The sequence below is a fragment of the Culex quinquefasciatus genome, chromosome 3 (assembly GCF_015732765.1).
Source record: "Culex quinquefasciatus strain JHB chromosome 3, VPISU_Cqui_1.0_pri_paternal, whole genome shotgun sequence".
Taxonomy (NCBI): domain Eukaryota; kingdom Metazoa; phylum Arthropoda; class Insecta; order Diptera; family Culicidae; genus Culex; species Culex quinquefasciatus.
Window position 1 is genome coordinate 14092272 of NC_051863.1, and position 23983 is coordinate 14116254.

The window sequence follows — 23983 nt, forward strand, 5'->3', positions numbered from 1 at the left end:
AAAAGCCATACAAATATTCAAATTTGACTGAAATGGGGTCACAGAACTCGGCATTGATGATAAAAGTAAGAAAATGAAAAAAGAAAAAAATGTTGTGATTTGATTATCCGAAGTCCCAAACAAACCTTCTGGACTGTATTTTGGAAGTAGTACATATCACAATCGTTTTGCCTTCCTCACCTTACTGAGGAAAGGCTTTAAAATCACTCGAAAAATGAACTTCTTAATTCGACCTCGTAGACCTACCTTCACGTATACCTATCGACTCAGAATCAAATTCTGAGCAAATGTCTGTGCGTGCGTATGTCTGTAAGTCCGTGCACCGAAAAATATGCACTCGATTATCTCCGGACTGGCTGAACCGATTTGGACCGTTCTGGTCTCATTCGATCCGTCTTGTGGGTCCACAAAACCCTAGTTAATATTATGAAGTTTTGATAAGTACTTCAAAAGTTATGCTAAAAAAACGATTCTGGCTAAAGTTTGAAAGATGGTAAAAAGGGTGGTTTTTGTGAGCAAACCCATCTGATCATACATTTTTAGAGTATTTGAAAGACCTTTCTAATGAGCCCAAAACATTGAAGATCTGATAACCCTATCAAAAGTTATGAACACTTTAGTGTCATTTGTACACATTTCAGAGGCCGGATATCAAATATTTTGACGAAAAAATTGTCCAGATCTATCCGGAGATTTGGCTCCCGGGATTTTGTTGATTTAATACTCCCGGGAAATTGCATTAAGACTTACAAAACTTTAAAGTAATGTAACTATTGAAAGTGAACAATTTTCATAAAACAGCTCCGTAAGTGTTGTTCTAATATTACGTCCAATGATTTTTGGGATTCTAGACCCCATACTCCATGTAGATATGTTGTAAGAAGTAAAATTTAGATAAAATTTGTAGGTTTAACATTCTTACTACAGAAACAAATATGGGTAATTCTCTACCAACTCACACGAAATCGGGAAAAGTTGCCCCGACCCCTCTTCGATTTGCGTGAAACTTTGTCCTAAGGGGTAACTTTTGTCCTTGATCACGAATCCGAGGTCCGTTTTTTGATATCTCGTGACGGAGGGGCGGTACGACCCCTTCCATTTTTGAACATGCGAAAAAAGAGGTGTTTTTCAATAATTTTTCGAATCTACATTGGTCCAGAAGGGTCATTTTTCAATGAGAACAAAAATTTTTATTTAAAATTTCGTGTTTTTTTAACTTTGCAGGGTTGTTTTTTAGAGTGTAACAATGTTCAGGGACAAAAGTTACCCCTTAGGACAAAGTTTCACGCAAATCGAATAGGGGTTGGGGCAACTGCTGTGTGAGTTGGCGGAGAATTACCCATATGTACATAATTGTTAGGAAGGCACCAAGGGACCATCCATAAACCACGTGGACACTTTAGGGGGGGGGGGGTATGGCGATTGTCCACGATCCATACAAAAAAGATTTTTTTTGTATGGACAATTGTCCACGAAGGGGGAGGGGGGGGTAACAGATCCCAAAAAAAGTGTCCACGTGGTTGATGGATGGTCCCCAACCACCATCGGTGGATTAAGTAACGTTTTTTCTATTCATTCAATTAACAACATAATGTTTTATTCTTTTTTTTATCGATTTTTCAATATTTTAAGGAAATATCTTCAATTAAAGAAATATTTTAGTCGATTTAAACATGAAGAATTCGTGTGATTCGAATTTTGCAAATAACTGGAGAAAAGTAAATGTTGACCAAAATTTACAATTTTTTCAATTTTTGCTTCTAATTTTTTTTTAAATGACCTTTGCAAAATTTTACTAAGTGAGCAAAAAGGTTCGGCAAAGTTGTAGGTTGATTTAGTGATAAGGACTATTTCTAGTGTTTTTTTTATTTGGTCCTATAAACATATGCAAGACAATTGTTTATTGGTCCTTAAAAAACTCTGGATTTGAAAAAATAAGGGACACGAAAAAAACACCACTTTTTTAAATAAGTTTTTTTTAGATAAAATAGAATTTGATAAACTTTAACCAAATTTTGAGGTTATGACGGATATAAATGAAATTTTTTTGACTTGATGATACGATGGACAAAGTTTCATTCAAATCAAAAATACAATGAAAAGTTTTTTCAATGAAAATTGCAATTAAATGGATGTGTTTTAAATCGTAAATAAATAAAAATATAATTTTCAATGTTTTTAAATTTTATTATTATTTTTTTTTTTTTGAAGGAAGTATTTCAGAATTAAATGTTTTGATTTTCAATAACGAAAATTTTCGGGCACTAAAATTTTCGAAATTAAAAAACACAAAATTTAATTTTGAAATACTTTCGTCGAAAAAAATATAAATATCGAAAAACAGTAATAATTGTATCGGTTATCGCTGAAACTTTCGAGTTCTTCGCGCGTGGCGCAGCGAAAAATCCAGATTTTATTTTCAAAAAATCATATCTTTTAATTTTGTTAATAAACCTCGCCATTTTTTATATTTAATGTAAAATTGTACGAGATATCCATTAAACACATTTTCAGATGTAGGCTCTTTGGTCCAGACACCCTCAAAACGGCATTTGAAGTTTTCATCCGCTTTTTTCAAATGTTAGGCTCGATTTTTGAAACTCCAAACTATTTTTTCTTGAAAGTCAAACATTTTGTTTTTCATTTGCGCTCGAGACAGCTAAAATCGGTTGAAATGTTGCGGAGATATGATTTTTTTTTCGAAAAATGTGATTACGAAAATCGACAAAAATTGGCATTTTTCATGTTTTTTTTCTTTAGGGCAGGGAACTTAAAGTTCAATTTTGAGCCAAATCGAAGAACCTTTATTTTTATTCTTTAACTTTCATATTGAATTATAGTTTTTTTTCAATTTTTATGGAATGCTGAACTTTCAGATAATTTTTACAGTGAATTTCGGGATCACAGTTCGGATAATAATTAAATGTGATACCTTTTATTTTTTTCAAATATTACTGCCTGTATTTAAGGCAAAAAAAAAATATGAAGAAAACCTTTTTTTGTTTAAATACTTTTTACATCTTTTAAAAAACGTTTAATTTTGTTGACTACAACGGAAAAGCATTTATTTTCATTGAATATTTAATATTTTAGTTTTTGATAAGGGGTTTCAATTGATTTCAAGCTAAAACTAACAATAATGAGGAACTTTGTTTCTATCCAAAGTGTTTCAAACAAATGTGTTGATAAAGTGAAAATCGGAAAATTGAATTCTTTAGTTGCCAATGCTATTTTGTTTTGAACAGAATATGTGAATAAATCAAAAAATCTCGACCTTTACTTGGTTTACAGGGGGTTGCACCAGCAAAATTAATGTTCAATTAAATGAAAAAAAAACTTTTTTCTGTAATCCTTAAAAACAAACAAAATATATAAAATAAGATATTTAATCAATTTATGAACATTGTTATATGAATTATGAATTTCAGTCGATTGCCTCAAATGGTAAAAAAATAAAAATTTAACCCCTTTGAAATGTTCATATTTCCGACATTACTTTTTCAAATTTGCAAAAATGACTACTAAAAATTACAGTTGATTCGTCAATTAACTTCTACTGATTAAGCAGTTTCTTATAAAGTTTTGGAATTTAGAATTTTTACTGTTTTAGCCGTCCAAATGGAAAATAGCTCAGCTTATATGATTTTTTTGTTTTTTTTTTTATTGCCAATAATTTGTTAAATTCGCACACCGTCACTCGTCTTCGATCATGTTCCTTTCTTCGCATACACACATGTACCGAAGCTTGCTCTCCGATGACGTCCGACTCTTTTGTGTAGGTATTGTAAGGTACCTTATGTTGTCGGTTTGGTTTCCCTTCTTTGCCCGTGTTTCTTCGGGTGGTTTCACTCCTTCGTCCATTGAGCATCGCCATCGACCGGTCATAATCAAATATGTGCAGAAGTTGAGAAATGAATGAAAAGAACGAAGATCTGCGCTTAAATTGAGAGGAATGGATTTGATTATTTTGTTGTGATTTTTGCTCTTGAATCTTATTTCTGCATTTTTGCCACTTTTGTGTCCAGTTCAGACTACATCATATCGCATCGCCACTAGCATGTACGTACTGACTGTTCAAGAAGCAGCAGCATGAACATGTTTTTGAATTTCCGAGAAAGGCCACCAAATGCCAAGAAAGAGAGAACATGGAATCCCGGAGGTAGAGGAATTTGTGTACTCTCCCTCTCTCTTTCTTCGAACAGCTCGCGGTGCGATTTTCGTACAAATCTTCACTTTGTTCGAGATTAGCTCGCGATGATGATGACGGCCGATGATGACGAGGAACAAATGTTTCGCCCATCATGAGTACGATGATGAATGGAGGAAGAGCTCGGGAAACATGGAACCCATCGATGATACGAGTTCGTAGTTTATGGTTTCATGCTGGCTAGCTGCGTGGGAAACGGCATTGTAATTCCAATTTGTTCCAGGTAATCGAAGTCAATTCGTCTCCATGGGCAGTCCCCTCTCAAACTCTATACGTAACGGAATGTTCTGAACTGCCCTTTGCCGTCTTCATCCGCTGCGATCATCTCTCGCGTTGTTTCGTTTCTCATTTTAGTTCTTTGCTTCGTTCTTCTGGGCTGGCCACATGTTCTTTGTGGTGGATGCACCGAGCTGAACTGGAGTCGCTATCTTGGCCGGAGGCTATTTGTTTGGGTGTAGCGGCGGCGGCAGTGCAACGAGGACGACGACGAAGAACAAATGACAGCATAACTAACGAGCACTAAACAAATCAGCCTATTGATTGCATCCTGGACGGCGGCGTTAGACACACGTGGCGTTAGAAGAAGGGACTATTTTCATGTTTTTCAAAATGGGATAAAAGCAGTTTAGATTTTTGAGGTTTAAGTTTAGGAGCTTGAATAACAGTAAAAAATTGAAATTTTGTGAAACCTCAGTATATTTTTAAATTTTGAGTTAGATTAGATTTTTTTTTAATTTCAAATGTTATTCAAACTTTGTTTTGGTTGATATTGAATTTGTATATTTATTATGCACAAAATTGAAACTCTTGTCAGACTATGAAAAACCAAAAAAAAAAAAAACAAAAGTGGATTATTTTAAAATTGTTATGAATAACTTTTTGAGGGCAACCAAATAATTTTTCAAAAACTTCAAAATTTCAAAGGAAATTTAAGTGCAATCAGCTGAAATCAATTTAAAATGGATTCCCCTGCATTTAGAATAATTTTGAGCATGTTTGAGTTGATTTAAAAATAATTTGAGTTTTTGAAAAGTTTCGATGTTACGTATCGGAAAAAGTTTTTTTGTCGACATTTTTTTTTGTTTTCGTCAAATCTTACAATTTTGTAAACTAATGATTGCGAAAAAAACTGAACTAGTGCAAAATGCATTTTAAAACACTTTTTGCATTCAAATGTTGAGACTATGGCTTGTTATTAAAATTAAAAAAAAAACCGGTTAATCGAGTCTGGACTGAAGTTTTTATCCCTCAGTTATAGCAAACATACCTAAATGACCAAATTTCTAAGACCTGAAATAAAACGATTATTTTTAAACCTTTTAAGTTCTTTCTCAATGATCCAAAGATTTACTTCATACAATTTTAGTTGTTGTTAATAAATAAACTTAATCAAAATATTTAATAATCACTATTTTGAGCAAATTTTCTGATTCATTTGATGTTATCGGTAAAGTAGAACCTTTTCAAATGAAAGGATTACTGAAAAGATCTAAACATTTGACTGAGTGGCTATTAATTTATTGAATTTTAATTTTAACACTCTACAACCAAACCCTGTTTAGACGGGTTTCGATAGAAAATGTCGCAAAAATCCATTTGAAAAAAGAACTCTTAAAATTTTTTAGAAAATTTTAAGGGTTTTATAAAAAATTTGACTTGTTTTATGTGAATTTGCCAATGTTTTTATTTATTTTTGTTATATTTTTATTTTTTAGGGGTTTCTTTAGCTGTGTTTTTTACTAACATTTCCTTTATTTTATGTAAAAAGAAGTACTTTTTTTGTCCCAGACAATTTTTTACAATTTAAATGATAATGGCGACATTCTATAGCAAAAAATGTTAAAAACAAGCAAAAAATATAAAAAGTGGCTGTAAAAACATGAAAAAATTAGAAAGGCAAAATTGAATGATAGGAGGTGGCCAAATACTGCCAAAAAAAACATAAACTTATCAAGTTAAATGAAAATTTAAATGCTAAAAGTAAAACAAAAATCATAAAACAAATGAAGAAAAGTTGACCTCAAAAAAAAAAAAATAGAAATATTCGCAAATTTGGCCAGTAGAGGGTAAAGTTGAATAAAATTAGGAAAATGTTCGATTTCCATAAGAAATTTGCCCAACATTTCCTCCAATTTTTTGTTTCGTAATTTGATTTACCGTTATAATTTTTTTTACAAATTTCTTTTAAGAAAAAAAATGAATGTTTGAATGAATCTGTAAATATTTGAAAAACTCTTTAATTTAGCACGTTTCACGGTTTTATATGCCTCCAAAACCAAAGCTAAAAACTCGATTCGCCACCTACATTCGAGTAGGAGAACTTTGGTGCAAGGTTACGTTTACGTTTTTGCGCGATAAGTGCAAAGGGGAGTGAAAACTATTTTAAGGTTTTTTTTAAAGAAAATTGATCTTTTGGAATAAAATAAAGTTAACAGGAGGTAAGAAATAAAAAGTTCTATCGACTGACTTTTTGATTTTTTTGCTATGTTGCCTTTTTTATTGAAAATTCTGAGATCCGGATTGAAAACGCGAGAATGAGGTTAGATTGCTAATTTTGAAAATCATTCCAATTATCATTTTTCAAGCAGAGCTTTGCTTATATGGTAGAAATGACTTTAAAAAATATTTGTCCACTTGGATAATCTACATTCTCAATTGATTAGTTAGGTTTTGGTTGATTAAAACATTCCCTTATTTTGAATCAGATAATGAACAGGTTAATTCGGCCATCACAAAAATATTTTCGCTTATATCAATTAAGCAATTTATTTCTTTCCTGAAAATGGTATAATTTGCTATTAATGTCGATTTTATGATGAAATAAAACAATTTCAAATTTAATCCCAATTTACTCGCTGTAGGATATAATGAAAACATCAACCCAAGTTTCAGTGCCCTCTAGTGAGAGGTAACTTTGACGTTTGATTGCATATATGAGCAATTCTCTACAAAACCGGCCGATTTCGACCATTTTTATTTTTTGTATTTTTTGATTTGGCTCAAACTTTGTGGGGGCCTTCCCTATGACCAAAGAAGCCATTTTGCATCATTAGTTTGTCCATATAAATTTCCATACAAATTTGGCAGCTGTTCATACAAAAATGGTACGTAAATATTCGAAAATCTGTAACTTTTGAAGGAATTTTTTGATCAATTTGGTGTCTTCGGCAAAGTTGTAGGTATTGTTAAGGACTATTTAGAAAAAAATAGGTACACGGATAAAAAAATTTCCCAATTTTTTTATTAACTTTTTTTTCACAAAAACTCAAATTCCCAAAATACGTATTTTTTGATTTTCGAGATTTTTTGATATGTTTTAAGGGACAAAAATCCGCAACTTTTGAGCTATAGAGAAACATGGTCAAAAAATCTGCCGCAGAGTTATGATTTTTTGAAAAACTAGTGATTTTTGGAAAAAATCGAAATTTCATGCATAAAATTTTTTTGACCTCATTTTTTTATGCAAAATTGAATTTGCAATCGAAAATTACTTTACAGATTTTTCGATAAAGGGCCCCGTTTTCAAGATATAGCCACCGAAAGTTTGATTTCAGCGAAATATTTGCAGTTTTTCAATTTTTAAAAATAGTGACCATGAGTGACCATTTCTAAAAATATTTTTTTTGAAAAGTTCAGAAAATTTGCTATATAATTGTCTAAGAGACATTGAAGATTGGACCTCTGGTTGCTGAGATACAGCGGCTTAAAGAAAAAGAAACACGAAAATTGAAGTTTTCTAAGTCTCACCCAAACAGCCCACCATTTTCTAATGACGATATCTCAGCAATTAATGGTCCGATTTTCAATGTTAATACATGAAACATTCGTGAAATTTTCCGATCTTTTCGAAAAAAATATTTTGAAAAAAATTAAATCAAGACTAACATTTAAAAAGGGCCAAACATTGAATATTATGCCCATTAAAAATGCTAGTATTGATTTATTTTTTTTCAAAATATTTTTTTCGAAAAGATCGGAAAATTTCACGAATGTTTCATGTATTAACATTGAAAATCGGACCATTAATTGCTGAGATATCGTCATTAGAAAATGGTGGGCTGTTTGGGTGAGACTTAGAAAAGTTCAATTTTCGTGTTTCTTTTTCTTTAAGCCGCTGTACCTCAGCAACCAGAGGTCCAATCTTCAATGTCTCTTAGACAATTATATAGCAAATTTTCTGAACTTTTCAAAAAAAATATTTTTAGAAATGGTCACTCATGGTCACTATTTTTAAAAATTGAAAAACTGCAAATATTTCGCTGAAATCAAACTTTCGGTGGCTATATCTTGAAAACGGGGCCCTTTATCGAAAAATCTGTAAAGTAATTTTCGATTGCAAATTCAATTTTGCATAAAAATGAGGTCAAAAATTGTATGAAATTTCGATTTTTCAAAATCACCAGTTTTTCAAAAATCATAACTCGGCGGCAGATTTTTTGACCATGTTTCTCTATAGCTCAAAAGTTGCGGATTTTTGTCCCTAAAAACATATCAAAAAATCTCGAAAATCAAAAAATACGTATTTTGGGAAATTGAGTTTTAGTGAAAAAAAAGTTGATAAAAAAATCTGCAAATTTTTTTTTCCGTGTACCTATTTTTTTCTCAAAAGTCCTCAACAATACCTACAACTTTGCCGAAGACACCAAATTGATCAAAAAATTCCTTCAAAAGTTACAGATTTTCGAATATATACGTACCATTTTTGTATGAACACCTGCCAAATTTGTATGGAAATTTATATGGACAAACTAATGATGCAAAATGGCTTCTTTGGTCATAGGGAAGGCCCCCACAAAGTTTGAGCCAAATTAAAAAATACAAATAAAATCCATTTCCGGTTTTGGTAGAGAATTGCTCATATATTTTAGTATTTTTTAGCCTTAAACGAAGATGTTTATCTTATAACATTATGTCAACGAACAATTGTTTACAGTTTTTGTCCCTCAGATCTGGTCAAGGTCGAATATCAAGCAGAATGCAAAACAATGATACTTTTTTTTTGATAAATAGACTTGTTCTAAATTTTTGAATTGTGAATTGTTGAAAATAATCAATTACTGGGTTTTGGTAAAATTTCCACATTTCGATAAAAATGATTAGTTTACAGATATTCAATAAAATTTAATTTATTTTGACTGTTTGTTTGCCAATATAAACTTAAAAATATTGTTTATATTTATATTGTTAAAAAAAGTTCTCCTGAAAACATGAAAGTTCAAACATATTTAAAAAAAAAGGATGCTTAAACATTACAAAACTCCAAAAAGTTATAATTTTGTGAAAATTGACTGAATTAAAAATAATGGTATTACGCATTTCTTGTTGTAAATTGAACACACCGCTGTTCATTATCATAACTTGATTTTTTTCGAAAAAACTGAAAATTTTAAAATATTTAACCATTAAATATCATATTCCATTAATTTTTTTGTACTAAGCATAACATTATTTGTTTTCATAAAAATTAGTGTGAACTTTTGAAGATCAGATCATCTACAGCGAAATTAAATATTGTTGGATATAATTTGTTGAAACGGATGAGAAAATTAATCAAATCACCAATTTTTTCGTTATATAAAATGAAATGAATTTTCTATTTTTGAATAAAAAGGGAAATCTCATACATTTTAACCAAATTTCAAATCCTCATTGGCGTTATGTAGACGGCAATCTTTCACAAAATATTACAGATTATCAAAGTTTAAATTATGCTTCACTTCAAGGGTAACTTTCCAGGAGCTTCTTAAATTCTTCATGCTCGAGCCTTGCCCGTGCGCATTGTTTTACCAACTAACAAGAAAAGCATTTTTTTTTAATTTCATTCCAGATTTTTTTTCACTCTGATTGCTATTCTCCATTTCTGTTGTGTTACGATTTCGCAATTGTACCACTTCTTCTTTATGCGAATGATTCAGTACTTTTCAAATTTTACTCATTTTCTTTGTTCTTCTCCCGGGCAACATGGCCCAAAGAATACGAGTTTATGTGTGTGTGTATTCAAGACATGTGATCCAACTCTTATGATTCTCTCACTCTGCTTCGTCATTGTGAGGGCTTGCCTCTTTGTTCTTCGAGTTGTTTCTCTGTTCTGTTCTGTGTTCTCGCCACTCATCATCATTCGTCATGCTCGCGAGTGTGCCGAAAAAAAAATCAAGATCGCGTCGACGTCATCACTAATGGTGAAGATCGCTTATCGCGCGGTTGCCACTCGGTGCCAAAGACAGAGACACACACAGAGCAAACAGTCAGCATCCGATCACGCAACATCAAGACAAATAAATAATAAAAAATGTTTGGCGTCGGAATTTCGGCTGTTTGCATTGCATTTTATCGTTTTTTTTTTTTTTGCTGTTGTTTGTGTTTTTCTTACCTCTTTGCTTCGTTACCCCGCTTGGTGTTGATTTAATCGGAACAGGGAAATAAATTTAATTTAAAAACTAATTTTAAGGTTAGATTAACAAATTTTCGGACCGCACAAAATTGAGCCATTCCGGAGAAGAGCAGAGGTTCCACTTGAGCAAAAAAAAAAAAAAAAAAGAGGGCTCGTGTGAAGGCTGACGAGGTGATGAAGTGCGCAAACACTCCAAAACATGACTAAACGATGGTGGTGAATTAGGATGGATGAGCAGATTGTTGCGCGTAGTGTGGTGGAGTTGGTGGAGCGAATTTGATGAGTCCAGGATGTACAACGAGACCACACAAGGGTTTTATAATGAGCGTGGCTTGAGGAGGTACACTGATTGAGGAAATGATAGCAGATTTACTTTGTTGGAGGAAATGGGAATTGTTAACGGCTCTAAGTAGTTATTTAGCGTGGTAAGCTTGAATGAAAATTGAATCGCAAAAGAAGAATTGTTCGATCAAGTTTTTAAAGCTAAAATATATCTCACTATAGAGAATTTGCAGCAAAGCTAAAAGACACATGTCGCCACCTATAAACAAATAGCGTAAACCAATGATTTTTCGAAAAAATGTGTTTTTACCTTCAAAATCAATATTTTTATAAAACTTATGCTTGATTCGGATGAGAAAAATTATTTCCAACAATTTGGTGTACAACTTTCCACAACTTGTTTGATTTTTCTATGAGAAAATTGTAAATTTAGTAAAAGATAGTTATTTGAACTATTTGGCAACAAAGTCTTTCAAAAATCAATAAAAATTGTTGAATATACGTTAACACATCTGTTATCAACTATGTAACTGTTTATTTCTTTGATATATATGGGGAAACTAATTTTTTCGTGTTCTGAAACATGTTTTTTGAACAAAAAGTTGACAAATTTTTGCGCGCCCAAAAATTGATGTTCATTATTTTAAAGCAAAAATTTTTTCTCGTCTTTTGCAACCAGTTTCATTAAGATTGATGCAGGGAATCATGAGAAATAAGCGATTTTGTTCTTCAATCCAGCAGAAAGGAATACGATTTTGGGCAAGTAACCTCATTTTGGCGCCACCTACATTTGAAACACAGCCGCGCTGCAAAACCTCAATACGGTCCAGACTCGATTATCCGAAGTCCTACAAAAAAATCACATCTGATAACTCCAAGCAGACGGTCATAATGGCGGTGATGAAGTATTGAGAAAATGCATTTGGTAATTTGTAAGGCAGTCAACAATGCAAATTTTACTGGGTCGCAGAGTATGAAAGACAATAGCTTATAGTACATAAAAAAAAACTCTGCATTTGATGTTAAAAGCAAATAGAAAAAATAAAAACATCTTCGTGATTCGATTATTTGGAATTCTATACAAACCTGCGGATAATCGAACCTAGCATATTCGAGTATAGACTGAATAAACAATTAATTCAATACAGTCTAAATTTTAGCCTTGCTCAGGGAGGGGGGAGAATATAAAATATCTTCAAAATTAAGCCTAATGTGGGGTTCTAAAATTTAGTGTTCTGTTTGTTGCAAAATGCGAGAATAAATGTTAATTTAATTTAAATTTGTTCCAGAAAAAAAGTAGTTGTTGTATTATCAAAAGATAGGTACATTTATTTGAGAATAAAGAAATTCATGAAAACTTTCCTCTCTTTGTTTTCTTCAAATTGATAATTCTCTAAAACTTCGGATACCGTTTTTTTTTTTTTGCATTTTACTATTTGGATGAAACTTTGTTTGTACTTTTTTATGATCTTGAAGTCATTTTGCATCATTATTTCGAGATAAGAATTCAATTTGAGAAATTTTGTAGTTAATTAAACGTGGTTAAACCATTTCATCATTGATTCGAATTTCGTTTTTTTGGGGCAAACTTTGTTTTTGAAATTTTGACGTTTTGAGCACTTTTTGAAAAAAAAAAAAAAACAGTTTCAGTGAATGATTTTTTGTATTTTTTAGGTGAGTTGCTCCATTCTTCATTTATTCATATTTTCACAAAAAAAAATTAACGAAAAAAACAGTGAGCTCTCTTTCAAATTTGACTTATTAACTTAAAAAGCAGAAAAACTTATAAAAGTGGCGTGTTTTTATTTTATTTCAGCGTACTTTTTTTGGAAAGCCCGTCAAACGATGCAACGGCTTCGAAATTTAGCGATATTTGATTTCCGAATTACTAAACTATTGAAAACACTTATGCCCTTCTCAAATGTCATTATCGAGTGAAACTGACTCCATAAACACAACAATAAAGCAATTCGTTACCAAAACCGGAAATGGATTTTATTTGTATTTTTTTATTTAGCTCAAATTGTGTGAGGGCCTTCTAATTCTGGTACGTAAATATTTGAACAGCTGAAACTTTTAAGTGAATTTTCTGATAAATTTGGTGTCTTCCGTAAAATTGAAAGTATTGTTGAGAAAAAAATAGGTACACGGAAAAAATGCCGTTTGTTGAATTATTTTTTTTCACAAAAACTCAATTTGTCAAAATATGTTTTTTTGCAATTCCGTCGTGAAACTACTTACTTTTCCTGTCATTCTTGAACGACGAAATAGCCTACTTTTCTGTACCAATAATAACAGAATCGAATAGCAACACTTTTCAAAATAAATGCTGAAAAGTTCTACTTTTCAGCACTGAAATGGGTGCTGAAAAGTTGAACTTTTCAGCACTTGTTTCGAAAAGTAACACTTTTCAACATTTTTTGATTTAAACGTTTTATAGGCAAAATACATGAAAATTCGACTTAAAATTTCACTTAATGGTATTTTCGGAATTGCAAAAAATGTTGTATGGAACTCGTTGCAAAACTTGATTTTTTCAGCACTTGTCGTATTTATCCAACTCGGTAAACCTCGTTGGATAAATGTACGATTCGTGCTGAAAAAATCCTCGTTTTGCAACTTGTTGCATAAACTACTATTTTGAATTTCGAGATTTTTTGATATGTTTTAGGGGACAAAAAAAAACACATTTTTTGAGCTATAGGAAGTATGGTCAAAAAATCTGCCGCCGAGTAAAGATTTTTTTGAAAAAATAGTAATAATAAAATAGTTGAAAAAAATTATGTTATTTTTTCCAAACATTCAATATTACGCCCTTCTGAAATATGAATCTTGATTCATTTTTTTTTTCAAAATATTATTTCCAAAAAGATCGAAAAATTTCACGAATGTTTCATGTTTAAACATTGAAAATCGGACAGCTTTTTGATTTATATCGTTTTTATATCTAAGTAAGCAAATTTACTGTCCTGGATTCTACCACACTGAAAAAAAATATTCTATTTTCAGTTATTAGCAATGCAATTAAGCTTATATCTGTAAGCCCTTACATCCAATTGAAATGCTGTCAAAGGCAAACTTATGGGAAATTGGACGAGCTTTCCGGTAAAAATATTTACGAGACTGAAAAACCAAGTCTGTCACATAGAAATTGCCAAAGACCACCAAAAAACCCGTTTTTTCAACATTTTTTTTTAAATCGCTGAATCTTCCCAAGGATTGGACAAAGGACACTGGTCAATATGGAGACTTTTATGTAAATTGTCTGGAAAATCAATCCCCACTACTGTTTTTTAAAAATTTTGACGTTTAGACCACTTTTCAAAAAAACAGTTTTAGTAAATGATTTTTGTATTTTTTTAGGTGAGACATACCATCCTGCATTTTTCGTCAGTCTTTTGGTAACATTTTAAGCTATTTCCTCAAAAATTTTGAACGAAAAAAATCGTGACGACACCTTGAAATTTAAGTTTTAGACTTAAAAATCAAAAAATCTCATAGATGTGGCGTGTAATTTTGTTTCAGTATATTTTTTTCAGAAAGCCCGTCCAATTTCCTACAAGTTTGTCTATGGCCACTTTTTGATACGACGCAACTGCTTCGAGATACAGTAATTTTTAAATTACAAAATGCAAAAATAATTAAATACCTTACGCCCTTTTCAAATGTTATTTTCGAGTACTATTGGCTCCATACACACACAAATGGCTTATATAGGCCCAGGATAACATGTCTACAAAGTTTCATTGAAATCGGAGAGGGTCAGGTACAAAAGTACCAGAAAAATTCCTGATTTGAGCTGGAATTGCTCAATATCGACATTAAAAAATGGAGGTTTGTTTGGGTGAGACATAGAAAACTTCAATTTTTCTGTTTCATTTTTTTGAGCCATTGTATCTCAGCAACCAGAGGTTCAATCTCCAATGTCTCTTATACAATTTTATAGCAAATTTTTTGAACATTAAAAAAACTAGATATCTGGAGTTTTTTTGAAAAGGTCCAATAAACCAAATTTTCAGTTTTTGCTTTTTGGGTGTTTTTGAAACCGCCTTGAGTCAGGGCCGCCTTTTAAAAAAAACTCCAGATATGGTAACTCATGGTCACTATTTTCAAAAATCGAAAGTTACTCTAAAGTTACAAATGTTTGAATATTTACGTACCATTTTTGTATCGACAGCTGGCAAAATTGTATGGAGACTTGTATTCACCCACCAGTAAAACAAAATAGCATTTCTGGTCATAACGAAGGCCCCCATAAAGTTTGGGTCAAATCAAAAATTTTAAAAACTACAAATATTCGAAACCGATTTCGTAGAGAATTGCTCAATGGCTTATTTAAGCGTAGGATAACATGTCTACAAAGTTTCATTGAATCGGAGAGGGTCAAGAGAAAAGTACCTTAAAAAAATCCTGTTTTGGGCTGGAATCGCTCATTTATACGCAATGAACAAATAAAATTTTGTAAAATTTCTCAAAAAATATCATTTCTATTGGTTTTCATTCAATATTTTGGAAATATTCCCATTTGCTCCACACAATCACCCAATGCTCTGCTTTAAAGTCTAGGAATGATCTTAACCATGATTGCTTGCAATTAGCCTCCTCAATTGTCTCTCCAAACACAATTCGCCAAGCTTTCATCAACTCTGAAAATTGTTCATTTCCGGAAGCTTCGTCGCATATCACAAGCAGCTCTTCCCTTGAACGATCAAGATTACATTGTTCAATCAACATGAATTTGATAAAAATCTGGGATCAGAAAAAAGACAAATATCTTGAACAAAAAAGGTAACATCTTAATTTAAGACTTCACCCCTTTTGCTTCGCTCAAAGGACCTTCATCCACTTGAAAGATTTACGGAAAAATCAAATTTCCCACGACACTTTCGTCCCTAAATTCGTTTTCCCGTGCAGAGAAGGTCTTCTTTAAAGTTTAAAGCTGCTCGTATCCTGCAGGGAGAACTCCGCCCGGCGTACGGAATCACAAATTAATTAACTTATCGGGCCGCCAGGAACCGACCTTGTCGATAGATTCCATCGGTTTTCGGTTTGAGGGGTGGTGGCACTGGAATTGGTTTCCACTCGATGGGCTCTGGAGAGGGGGCGCACAGATTTAATTTCATTTCACAGTTATTTGAACATGACTAGGGAGGGGATTCCTTTTTCGGAAGGACGCTGGAAGTGGAATTGGCGTGAGAATTCTTTTGCTGGTTTTTGAGGGGTTTGAGGTTTTGCCGTCGATGAAAGAAGGTAGTTGATAAGTACTTGTTTAAATTGTCTGTTGATTCGAGCAATTTATATCGGTTTCAATTAACTGTGGCTTGCAAAGGGAGAGCTCGATAAAATGTGTTTTTTTTTTGTCACGAAACAATTTACCAAATGCTAATTCAACTTCAAAGAAGCAATAAAAATACAAATTTTTAAAGTACCAACCATCCTCGCCGAACAACCTTGAAACAGTGTGCTGCACGCTGCTGCAAACACCAATCAAAAAAGTTTCTCCCTGCTGACAGTTTGCCAACAATTTCCGCACAACCTAGAGTCAGCCTCCCTCCCAAGGGTGGAAGAGAGAAAAAAAACTTGGCAAAATTCCACTTCCGCCGCCATCGACAACCAATCCATTATTGCTCGCACGTGCACTTAGGCACCCGAGAACAAGCAAAAGCATCTTAATAATCGTTCAATAAATTTACCCACCCTGCACCCAACCCAACCGCCCACCTGAAACGCCGATCGACTTTGAACTACCGGAATTTTCAACCTGAAAAACTGCCTGGGAAACAACTTTTCCACTTGTTATTTTGCGTTTGTTGCCATTTTTTGCACCTTTTCTCGCACTCTGGTTCTGGCACACGCGAAAAACTCCAAGTCTGGGGCTGAACTTGCCCAGCCGGAATAATTTCCTTCCGGTACACGAAAGTCAGCGTCAGCGCGCGTGGGAAAAGTTCTGTTTTGCTGCGAGCAATATGTTGCACAAATCTGATTACCATAATTAAGGGATTAGGCGACGGTGGGCAGTTTGTTTTTTATAATTTATTTTATTTTTGTCTAACTTATTTTTAATTCCGTTCAAATTTGGTCATGATTTCAAAAACTAAAATACCAAAACAAAATTGCTAAAAATTAAAAGAAAAGAGTCTGCTTTGAACTAAAGATAAACACATTTACAAAGGCTTTTTTGACGATAAAATCCTTTAACATTCTCAGATGTAGATATTGTTTGCTTACGAAATATTTATATTTTAAGTAATTCAGCGATTCCACGCTATACAGGAAGTCTCAAAATCAAAAGTGCTCCGATTTGGGTGAAATTTGGCATGGGAGTTCCTCGGCCAAATGGTTAGACCCGCATTTTTTTGTTTGGCGATAAAAGTGCTCCTGTCCAAAATAGGGTGGTCCAAAAAATGGCATTTTTCGTCGATTTTCGCCTAAAGAACATTTTTCAAAAAATCATATCTTCGGAATGGCTGATCCAATTTTGAGCGTAAAATTTCAAAAAAAAAACTCTGGATTTGAAAAAGTTCTTATGAAAATTTCATTCATATCTGAAAATATTTTTCCCTGATTCGTTTTATTATTTTACGTAACACATCCAATAATTTCGAACATCCAATAACACGATCAGGAGATATGATTTTTTGAGCATAGAAACTGTTTTTTTTAAACGGTTTTTTTTTGCTTTGCAAAAATCGTCGAAAAGTGCTTTTTTGCGGATAGGAGTACTCTAATCGTCAAACAAAAAGTACAGGTTTTTTTTTACTTTTGATTTGAAGACTTCCTGTTTGACGTGGAATCGCTGAATAATTAATCAATTTATGTTCTGAAAGTAATATTTAATTACCACAAAATTATGTAAATCTGAAACAAACTTGAGTGAGACTAAAATTCCTTCTGTGGCTTCAAGAAAGCAACAGTTTTGGTGCAAAAATTCGTTAAATTTTAGAGTGATGATCGATTTTCCTCGAAAATGATCAAATCTGATTTCAAAACGGTTTTCTTTAAGGTTGTAGATGGTGTCTTTCACTTTTGGGGCAATGACTGTCAATGATGGTTCTGAGTTCAGGGTCCAGAAATAGTAAATTGAAATGAAAAAAATAATCACTCTATGTAAAATACAAAGAAACTCATTTTTTTAATTGAAACATTCTGAATCAAGATTTGAATGTTTTTCTAAAACAAACATGGCCCCAAATGGCCGATCGGGAATTATGCCTTTCAGAGCCTTAATAAAAATATCAACAACAGAGTATAGCCAGCGCCCCTGGTTTTGCCTTCCTCACTGAGGTAAGGCTATAATCCTGCTCTAAAAATGAACTTTGTATAAAAACGTCGTAGACCCACCTTCATGTGTACATATCGACTCAGAATCGAAAACTGAACAAATGTCTGTGTGTATGTGTGTGTGTATGTATGTATGTTACCAACAAACTAGCTCATGTTTCTCGGCACTGGCTGAACCGATTTGACCCGAACCTATTGCATTCGACTTGGTTTAGGGTCCCATAGATCGAGTTTTATACAGATTGAAGTTTCGATAAGTAGTTCAAAAGTTAAGTATAAAAATGTGTTTTCACATATATCCGGATCTCACTTAAATGTATGTAAACTATGTCCGGATCCACCATCCAACCCATCTTTGGTTAGGTTATCAAAAGACCTTTCCAACGAGTCCAAAACATTGATGATCTGGCAACCCTGTCTCGAGGTATGGCCACTTAAGTGATATTTATGTACTTTTTTTACCGGATCTAAAAAATAGATGAAATTTTTTTACAATTCCATCATATCAGCCATTGTTGGTTATAAGTGAGGAAGGCTCCAACCACATAGGTGGATTAAGTTAGTTTTTAGTATAAAATTGTAAAAAAAAACCTAACTCAGTCCAGTATACGAATTTAAATTATTTCCATTCAGAAGACCATGACTTTTTGAGGGGTTTGAAATAATCCTATTTATCGATGTTGAACATTTCAAAATTTGTTGAAAATCTTCTTAAGGTATTTGGATCACTTCTCTACTCAGTATGTCGCTATATCATTCCGTTCGTATGTAATTCGTACTTTTCATACTTAGAAAAAAAATCTTCAGCCAATCAAAGTGTTCCTTACTGAAAAAAAGATAAATTGAACACATTTCCATCATGTTTTTCATATTTTGAAAAAGCGATTTTTATTAAATATGTTCAGTACGAAAAACAGTTATTCTTAACATGAACATTTGAGTCATTTTAAATTATTTAATTATTTTTGAATGTAAAGTTAGGGAGAAGCGATGGAACAACATGAAATTTTACGACAGAGTTTTTGGAAAATGGATTTGATATATTTGAAGATAACTTATAAATAAACAGTCCTTAAACCAGAGAAAAAATCAAAAAAAAAAATAAAAAGAAATAAATTACAAAACAAACTTGGAAATAACGATTTTTTGAAAAAAAAAAAAACCACTTTCAATATTAAAATATTATTAACAAAACATTAAAATTATTCTAGATTACATGGGAAACAATATCGATTTTTTGATGATCATGTCCAACATCCATTTTCAAAATTTTGATTTGAATTTGATATAGGGTACGTTATCCATTAGTGGACCTCTTTCCTAAAGTGGACCCTCTGAAGGGTTTTTGATGAAAAATTCAATAAAATCACAATTTTAAGCGTGATGTTGTCTACAAATCTTATATTTGGCATGTTCAGCATCATTTAAATCAATGTTGACTGATATTGAATTGTCCTTTTCACCAAAATAAGTGTTTTGAGTTCGACATTTGAAATCAGCCATGGCCACTAGCATTTTCACAACAAAACTGCAACTCGCCGGCAGATTTTTTGACCATGTTTCTCTATGGCTCAAAAGTTGCGGATTTTTGTCCCCTAAATCATATCAAAAAATCTCGAAAATCAAAAAATACGTATTTTGGGAAATTGAGTTTTAGTTAACAAAAATGTTGATAAAAAAATCTGCAAATTTTTTTCCGTGTATCTATTTTTTTCTCAAAAGTCCTCAACAATACCTACAACTTTGCCGAAGACACCAAATTGATCAGAAAATTCACTCAAAAGTTACAGCTGTTTGAATATTTACATACCATTTTTTGTATGGACAGCAGCAAAAATTGTATGGAGGCTTGTATGGGTGAACCAATGACGCAAAATAGCTTATTTGGTCGTAGGGAAGGCCCCCACAAAGTTTGAGCCAAATCAAAAAATACAAAAAATAAAAATGGTCGAAATCGGCCGATTTCGTAGAGAGTTGCTCATGTTTTTTTAATGAAAGGAATATAATGTGTCTTAAAATTCAAGCATTCTAGCGAAACTAATCGGTTGCAAATATTTTTCGCAGATTTGAGTTTTAAAAAACTTCAAAATTCCACAAAACTGACGTGTTATCAACTTAATATTTTGATTGCCTTTCCCTCTTTATCTTGACCTTTGATGTCCAACATCCATTTTTAAAATTTTGATTTGAATTTGATATACACACTTCAGAAAATTGTTTTTGTGCAGTTTCAAGAATGTTTTCTTCTGTAAATATATACTTGTTGTCCCAATTGGAAAGGATTAATATCATAATGGATACGAACTTCAAAAAGAAAAGGAAATTTTCTTTCCAAGATCCCCATTCCAGAGTGAAAAATGACTCCCAACGCAGAATGTCGCCAGAGTTACCGACCATCGGGGATTGCGGTTCCTGCGAAAAATTGCAGTAAATCCGCTTACCCTGGGAGGAATGACGACGTTGAGTGCTGTACTTTTTTTTGTAGATACTTGAAACGAATCAGCAACTGCAGCACCGGATGACTAATGGATCCATTTGCGATGCAGCTCAACGGTTATAAGCTCTGCAAGTGACCGATGTGTGTGACGGAATGTTGGACCGAGGCGTGACTGATGGTGGATTTGCGATTTTGTGAAATGCGAAGATACGGGACGGAAGTCCCGTTGTTGAGCTAGAACAACAGTTGGGTCTTCCTCATTAAAACTTGGCAGAACATAACAAAGGGTATTAATTACGACCTTGTTTTTAAAATAAACAACAAAACTTCAAAAGTTAACCCCTTTGCTTCTTCTCTAGTCGTCGAGAACACAGCTCTTAATTATGTCGGCAACAGCGCACTCGACCGAACCCAACAAAATCCCTGCTCCCGGTTTGCCACTTCAGAACATAATGATGAATTTTAATGACCAGCGACAACACATCACCCTCGCATCCCAAGATTACGGCACAACGACATGGCTGTCAATTAGGGACAAAACGAAGCGGCTGGAAGCAGGGACTTGCATCTGCTTAACCCCGAACGTAATCCCCACGTGTGTTACGACCCATTTGGCAATGAACTCGACCCCGTGTACAAACACCATCGTCGATGGCTCGTAACTCCGCTCGGATGTTCTTATCTTAAAGAGTTACCGCGCAATTGTCTATCGCCGGATCGTCGAATCGTCTTCCTAAAGCCCCTCAAGTGCCGAGTTAAGCCCCGCTTAAGAGGTATGTTTTATGGCTGCCGTTAATTTTGTGGCGAAGATGATCCGCCGCGCCGGAGAGTTGGTTTTGGAGTCATTCCAAACCGAGTTGAGAGTTCAAGGTTGCGACCTGTTGCTTTGTTGACTTTGTCTCTGGAGGCTGTTATTACGCGCGATTCAAGTCTTGTCATACCCTACGATTAACGCCATTTGCGATTCAAATGTCGGCAAAGTTGAAGTTGATACCGATTTCCCGTTCAATTTACATCCAACGTGCGTTGCAACGGCATTCGAGCTAAATCCAACAGGATTAATTGCCAACATCTTCCGCGAAGCCAAACTGGTTCCAGCGCGAGAGATCCCGTGTGCCAAAACTCCGGCTATAAATAGCATCCCAAGCTGGCGCAACTCCTTCGGAGTCCCGCGCGACAGCGGTGGCTCACGTTTCTATTCTTGGAGCCCCCCTCGGTAATTACAACCGAAGGAATTCCTCAGACTTCGAACATGCCGCAGCCCGAGCAGACGGAAATAACTTGGGAAGGTCAGTTTTTGATATTGTGAGAAGATCGAAATATGTTATTGGGAATAGAATAACTTAAACTGTTATTATGTTGTTATTGCAATAACAAACCAATAACACAGAAGGAATCATGAAGGAATAACAAGATTTGTTATTTTTTGCGGAGTGGTGGAGCAGCATAATAACAAAAAATGTTATTGAACTGGTATGTCTCCATAACAAAAAAAGTTATTGTTTTGGTTTATTTGTAATTTGCAAATAAACCTGCAGTTGCCATAACTCCTCTAAACTAGTCAGGGTTGCAGGGTCGGGTACCTCCAAGCGACTTTGAATCCATACTTTGAAGACAACTCCGACTCTGGATGCAGGATATGACGTCAACGACGACTTCAGCTCTCCAAAAATACCCGACTTCACAGATTTCGACTCCAAGCAAAAGTTGCCGAAAATTTGCTGAATCCGATGCAGTCTCCGTGGTCTCACTCCAGCTCGAACTTCAACGTCAGCTCCGACTTCCTGGCTCTGTGAAAATAATAACAGTTTTTGTTATTCACACTTCAAAAATTCTCAATAAATAAATCAGTTCCGTTAGGGAATATAACAAAATTTAAGAAAAAAATGTACTCTCAAAAATTAATTTTATCGGATTAATTTTAGCTTGAAACTCCATTTCATGGTAAAATAAATGACCCCGATGAAATTGGTCAAAAATATTCCATAGTTCTAACCATTTTAAACAAAGTCTTTTAGGGGGTATATCAAATAATTAAAAAAATCAACTTTCAAAATTTCAACTTTTCAGAATAATTTTAGCTTAAGGACCCCATTTCATGGCCAAAATAATGATCCCGACGAAATTGGTCAAAATTATCCCATAGTTCAAGCCAATTTTAGCAAAGTCCTTTAGGGGGCTTATCAAATAATTAAAAAAGTCAATTTTCAAAATTTCAACTTATCAGAATAATTTTAGCTTAAGGATCCCATTTCATGGCCAAAATAATGAACCCGACGAAATTGGTCAAAATTATCCCATAGTTCTAGCCAATTTTAGCAAAGTCCTTTAGGGGGTTTATCAAATAATTAAAAAAGTCAATTTTCAAAATTTCAACTTTTCAGAATAATTTTAGCTTAAGAACCCCATTTCATGGCCAAAATAATGATCCCGACGAAATTGGTCAAAATTATCCCAAAGATTTAAACATATTTAACAAAAGAAAAAATAATAACATTTTGTGTTATGGACACTTAGAAACTTTTCCATTTGTCTGATTTATGGTAATTTTAATTCTAAGTCAGTATACCGAACGAATAACAAATTTTGTTATTAATAGAGTTTTTGAAATGTATAACATTTCCTCTTATTAGCGTGTTATTAAACATTTTCAATATAATATCACTTCAATACCAAATTTTGTTATTTTATCAGAAACTGTTATTATTTTTTCTTCTTGAAGTTGAGCTTCAGGATAAAATAATAACACTTTTTGTTATTTTAACAGGATTTGTTATTGAAATATTATTAATTTTGTTATTACCGTCTGCCCGGGATGGTAATATGGAGTTATTCTTCCATAACAAAAAATGTTATTCTCAAGTTGTTTTTGCTGTCAATCAATATCAGACCAATATCAATTTTTGTTATGATAACATAAAATGTTATTGAACTCTTATGCAAAAATGGATTTTTCAAGATTATTCTATAACACTTTCTGTTATTTTAACAGTATTTGTTATTGAAATGGCATGAATTTAGTTATTACCGTGTGTTCGGGATTCTATTTCTTAGTCAGTATACCGAACGAATAACAAATTTTGTTATTAGGAGAGTTTTTGGAATGTATTACATTTCCTCTTATTAGCGTGTTATTAAACATTTTCAATGTAATATCACTTCAATACCAAATTTTGTTATTTTATCAGAAACTGTTATTATTTTTTCTTCTTGAAGTTGAACTTCAGGATAAAATAATAACACTTTTTGTTATTTTAACAGGATTTGTTATTGAAATATTATTAATTTTGTTATTACCGTCTGCCCGGGAGTCGTCGGGTTGTGCACGGTGGAGACTGTTTAATGATGATGATGATCCGTGTAAATTAATTTTATCTCCTGACAT

At 33.2% G+C, this 23983-nt stretch overlaps 1 protein-coding gene across 1 annotated transcript in view; it reads right to left on the reverse strand.

Annotated features, from left to right (window-relative positions):
- LOC6044222 overlaps window positions 1–23983 on the reverse strand; it is a 331172-nt gene that overhangs the window by 56922 nt on the left and 250267 nt on the right. The gene's annotated exons all lie outside the window — the stretch shown is intronic.